The sequence below is a fragment of the Nicotiana attenuata genome, unplaced genomic scaffold (genome assembly GCF_001879085.1).
Source record: "Nicotiana attenuata strain UT unplaced genomic scaffold, NIATTr2, whole genome shotgun sequence".
Taxonomy (NCBI): domain Eukaryota; kingdom Viridiplantae; phylum Streptophyta; class Magnoliopsida; order Solanales; family Solanaceae; genus Nicotiana; species Nicotiana attenuata.
In genome coordinates this window covers 381161-387337 of record NW_017670902.1, presented here as the reverse complement: position 1 = coordinate 387337, position 6177 = coordinate 381161, and positions in this window count along the sequence as shown.

The window sequence follows — 6177 nt, the reverse complement described above, 5'->3', positions numbered from 1 at the left end:
GACCTCCCTGGATAATAGGACTTAGCTTTCAAATTCTTATAATAGTTGGTAGAATAATTCAGCTTAACACTTACCCATGTACCCAGCTACTAAACTGGGGCTAGAAAGTTTTCTTGTTTTGTATTTGTTGCAGTCAGGAGACCCACCTGAAGAACTAAGGGAATACTTTTCAAGTTCAGCAATCAGGAGCCCACCTGGAGAACAAGGGAATACTTTTCAGTTCAGCAGTCAGGCGCCCACCTGGAGAACAAGGGAAGTACAATTCAAATTTTAGCTTTCAAATTTTTAGTAGTTTGATAACATGATGTACCCAGTTACCAAACTGGGACAGAAAATTTTCTTTGTTGTTTATTTTGTTGAAGTCAGGAGCCCGCCTGGAGAACAGAGGCATACGTTTCAAGTTTCAGCAGTCAGGAGCCCGCCTGGAGAACAGAGGCACACATTTCAAGTTTAAGCAATCAGGAGCCCGCCTGGAGAACAGAGACACAGGCCAAGATTCAGCAATCAGGAGCCCGCCTGGAGAACAGAGGCATACATTTCAAGTTTCAGTAGTCAGGAGCCCACCTGGAGAACAAGGGAAGTACAATTCCAATTTTAGCTTTTAATATTTGATAACGTGTTGTACCCAGTCACCAAACTGGGGCAGAAAATTTTCTTTGTTTGTTTTGTTGCAGTCAGGAGCCACCTGGAGAACAAGGGAATGCTTTTCAAGTTCAGCAATCAGGAGCCCACCTGGAGAACAGAGGCACACATTTCAAGTTTCAGCAGTCAGGAGCCCGCCTGGAGAACAGAAGCATACATTTCAAATTTCAGCAATCAGGCGCCCACCTGGAGAACAAGGGAATACATTTCAAATTTCAGCAATCAGGAGCCCGCCTGGAGAACAGAGGCATTTATTTCAAGTTTTTAGCAATCAGGAGCCCGCCTGGAGAACAGAGGTAAGTTTTTAGCAATCAGGAGCCCGCCTGGAGAACAGAGGCATTTATTTTCAAGTTTTTAGCAATTAGGAGCCCGCCTGGAGAAAAGAGGCATTTATTTTCAAGTTTTTAGCAATCAGGAGCCCGCCTGGAGAACAGAGGCATTTATTTTCAAGTTTTTAGCAATCAGGAGCCCGCCTGGAGAACAGAGGCATTTATTTTCAAGTTTTTAGCAATCAGGAGCCCGCCTGGAGAACAGAGGCATTTATTTTCAAGTTTTAGCAATCAGGAGCCCGCCTGGAGAATAAAGGCATTAATTTTCAAGTTTTTAGCAATCAGGAGCCCGCCTGGATAACAGAGGCATTTATTTTCAAGTTTTTTTAGTAATAAGGAGCCCGCCTGGAGAACAGAGACATTTATTTTCAAGTTTTTGGCGATCAGGAGCCCGCCTGGAGAACAGAGGCATTTATTTCAAGTTTTAGCAATCAGGAGCCCGCCTGGAGAACGGAGGCATTTATTTCAAGTTTTAGCAATTAGGTGCTTACCTGGAGAATAAGAGAATTCACTTCAGAATGCAAATCACGTCAGCAACAAAAGAGGCTTGCGGAAAGAATGCGAGTCAACAGTCCGAGACGACCAGCGAAAGGTTGTCACAATCCAAAATAATAAAAGAAGAGGAGAAACAAAAGAAGGCAAAAGTGAATCCAAATGCAGAAGTACAGAAAAATATGAATTGCTTGAGACATGATTGGAGTCACAAGCTTGGTGTGGTGTCCGGGATTTGTCCGTAAAGTTGAGGAAGAATGAATTAGCACCTGCAACTAGCAAGAATCAAGGTTCAGATACAAAGTCTGCATGAAGAACCATTCAAGACTCAAGATCAGGCTTCAGAAGACTTATAGATAGGAATCTTGTAACTTGTAGTTGACTGGCTTAGCTAGTCTTTTTCATGTTTCGAGTTTTAATAACAGGACAGCGGACAGGAACCTTGGCGGAACGGCACCTCGACTGGCTCTCCACCTCGGCATACTCCATCATCTCACTCACCTCTGAACTACACGTGGCCTGATTCCTTTATAGCCAAGGATATGTAGGCAGCTCAGATACCAGGGGTCGGTCACATTCTCCTTTTCTTTCAGTCTCGGTCCCTCCAAATAAGGGTCGGGTCAAAAAACCTGTCTAGTCGTTCTTTGTCTGAAAACTCTTCGCGTTTCCAGCCAAAGAGGAGCAGCTGTAGACATGTGATTTTTGACCCTCCCCAAGATTTTTCATATTTTAGCATGTAAATATTTAATGTAGGCCTAATATAGCTATTTTAGCCATTTTTCACTTCTTTCCTTTATTTTCGTCATAAAAATGGAAAATTACAAAAAATATTTTAGTTTACGTATCTTTCATAAATTTAAATAAGAATTATACAAAAATAGTACCTTATTTTTATCTTTACATAATCTTGAAAATACAAAAATATATAATAGTTTCATGTTAGATTTTGCATTATGTAATATTTTCATCTTATTTTAAAAGGAGTCAATTAAGGTGTTGGATCACAATTTTAAGAGTTTTAGAGCCCAATTCTTGGCCCAATTCGGATTAGTCCATTAAGCCTAGGGACCCTTCTAGACTCTTCTTTGGGACCAAAAAATAAATAAAAAGACCCTAAGGACTTAACACAAAAGGACCTAGGGACTAATGAGCAAAAAGCATAAAATATAACCCTAGACGCTACACCTACAAAAGCTAAGGCTAATCAGCCAAAAGAAAGGAGGGAAAAATAACGTTGAAGAGAAAAAGATAAAAAAAAAATCTGAAGGACCGCAGCTTTAAGATCGGACCCTTGACCCTCCCGTTGGTCTTCTTCTTCACAAAATCAAAATCGGAGAACCCCCTGAAGCTTCGTCTTCTCCGATTCCCCCACCCAAACGACCCCTCGACTCCTCCTCTCCTAACCAACGGCAAACCCGTCCTCTTCATCTTCCTCACAGCGACAGACCTGAGCAGCAAAACCCACACCCCTGTTTTCCAACGTCCTCAACAGCCCCACCCCAAGAGTCACACACACAGCCGCACCTCCGAGAGCAAGAATCAGAAAAATCTTCAACATAAAATCTGGACTGAAAAGAATTAAACAAAATTGGAGGCTGTTTCATTTGATTTTGGTTTCCGGATGGGTTGAAGGTGAAATGGGCTTTTGGTCGTTGGATTTGCCGTTCGAGTTTGCCGGAGGTCGTTGTCCGAGGTCCCTGTTCAGTTTTCCGTCCAAGATTTTGGTCCTACATATTTTCAGGTTCAAATTAGCTATTGGCGTCCATTTCTTACCTTGAATTTAAAAAGAAAATTTCTATGTTTTGTGTCTTTGATAACTTATGATGGTTTATGCCTTGTTTGATTTGTTGTGCATAGTTTGAATTCGGTGTGTATTTGCAATTGAATGAATTATTTAGCTGCTTTTGGTTTGGATATTATGGAAACCTACGTGTCCTCTGATTTGGAAATCTTATACGTTCTCACAGTAGGCTCAATTTGGAATTAAGTATTAGTTATCGTGAATATGGAGTAATCCACTGGTGGAAAATTGTTGCTTGATTTGAAACATAGTGATTCAGTTGGTTTGTCAGTACTTATAATGCAGCTTTTCTACTCTATGATTCCTTAGTATTCCTTAGTATGGCCCTCGTAGTTTAATCTAGAAACCTCTTGATTAGAATAAATCATGGTGCGCCGGGCCAAACAAAAATGACAATTGCATGGCCCTCCTTTTGTTAAGTTTCTTTTAATCCTTAGAATTCGAGGCGTGCCATTTAGCGAATTTCCATGGCCCTCGCAAAGTTACAAACGCGTAGTTGTTTTAAGCGCGTTATTTTAATGAATTTACATTCCTAAACTCGGGTGCGCATTTCATGTGACCCAAATCCAAATCTTAATAACGTTGAATAGAATGTGTTTCGGATTGCGGGTGCATTTCATGTGATGCGGTCCAAAGACATGTTTTAGACGACGTTAAATCTTCTTTAAAATAAATAAAAGCGGTTTTAAAGTTAAAATGCACATAGATTAAAACATGTACTAAAATCAGATAATTATGCCAATTATAGCAGTTGAGAGACCGTGCTAGAACCACGGAACTCGGGAGTGCCTAACACCTTCTCCCGGGTTAACAGAATTCCTTACCTGGATTTCTGGTTTGTGGACTGTAAAACAGAGTCAATCTTTTTCTCGATTCGGGATTCAACCGGTGACTTGGGACACCATAAATCTCCCAAGTGGCGACTCTGAATTCTTTAATAAATAAATCCTGTCTCGATTGTCCTTTAATTGGAAAAACTCCTTTATTATACCCTTGCGGGGGTGTAAGAAAAAGGGAGGTGTGACATTGTAAATTCTTTGGAGCGTTAGCTCGAACGATAAAAAGACTATTGAGTAAGAAATGAAAGAAATAGAAAGTGATATGATTAGTCCCTTGCTGGGATGGTTTGAGTATACTGATTATCTCCCTTACTGGGATGTGAAAGTATTGTTGTTGCTCCCTTGCCGGGATTTAGCTGATAATTATGTAATTCCCTTGCCGGGACATTTCTTATTATTTGTTTATCCCCTCGCCCCGTTTGGTTGTGATTACTGTTTGGGTGAGGAAGAGTGATAATGCACGAAGGGTCATTCCGTGCCATGCTTTGATTATATTTGCACGAAGGGTCATTCCGTGCCATGTTTTGATTATATTTGCATGAAGGGTCATTCCGTGCCATGCTTTGATTATATTTGCACGAAGGGTCATTCCGTGCCATGTTTTGAGTATATTTGCACGAAGGGTCATTACGTGCCATGCTTTGATTATTTATGCACGAAGGGACATTCTGTGCTCTGATTTGATTATAATTTCACGAAGGATCATTCCGTGCCATGATATGAGAGTTATGTGAGGGAAAGCACGAAGGGTGATGCCGTGCACTTTATTTGATTGCTTTTGGTGAGAATGAGAGTAAAAGCATGAAGGTTGATGCCGTGCAACTGTTGATTTTCCTGCTCTCATTAATTATTGTTATTGCCCTGTTTCTTACTTAAATTGTTGACTTTATATCCGGACTGTACTCCCCCATAGTTTGCTCCCCTCCCTCTTAACTGTTTAATTTCTTTGTTCTTTCCTTTTATTGCATATATATATTGAACTCCACAGGTTGGTTTGGTAGTCCTGACTAGCCTCGTCACTACTTCGCCGAGGTTAGGCCAGGCACTTACCAACACATGGGGTCGGTTGTGCTGATGCTACACTTTTGTGCTCTTTTTCACAGATCACGGTACCGGAGCAGATTTTGGACCACAACAATAGGATATTGATTGGGAGTTGACTTCAGTCTAGGGACTTATGAGGTAGCCTAGCTGGCGTTCGCAGGCCGGAGTCCCTTTCCATGTTTTCAGTTTGTTTTCATTGTACCGAGACAGACATTTATGCATTTTCTATTCAGACTTGTTTGTAGCAGTCTTTAGTAGTTCGTGAGATAGCGACACCAGTCTTGGGTAGAGAAATGTTAAACTTCCGTATTTTTGGGTTTTCAGTTATCTATATTTTAAAGACTTCTGCTTTTATTTAAATGACCCATTATATTTATATTGTTATTGTTGAGGTGAAATCAGGGAATGTTTAAAATGTTTGGCTTGCCTAGCTCCGTTAGTAGGCGCCATCACGACTCCCGATGGTGGGAAATTCGGGTCGTGACAAGTTGGTATCAGAGCTCTAAGTTACATAGGTCTCGCTACTCACGGACAAACTTGGTGGAGTCTGAGGGATCAGTACGGAGACGTCTGTATTTATCCCCCAAAGGCTACGGAGTTAGGAAAAAATTTCACTTTTGTTCTTTCTTGTCGTGCGATTCTGTTTCTCAAATACTGATTGTCTTTCTACTCTGTTCTTTCGCAGATGGCGAGAACACGTGCTTCCTCTTCTATCGCGCAGCAGCCCGAGCCCCCAGCAGCAGTTCCTGCGATGGGCAGAGGCCGAGGCCGTGCCAGAGGCCGAGGCAGGGGCAGAGCTCAGCCCCGAGCAGTAGTCCCAGAGGTGGAGCCTCATATTGACTATGATGAGGAGGTTCCAGCACCAGCAGCTCCGGTGAGCCCAGCTCAGGTCCCAGGAGGGGTCATGGTCACCCCAGATCTTCATGACGCTTTAGTCAGGCTGGCAGGCTTTATGCCCGCCTGGAGAACAGAGGCATTATTTCAAGTTTTTAGAATCAGGAGCCGCCTGGAGAACAGTAGGCATTATTTC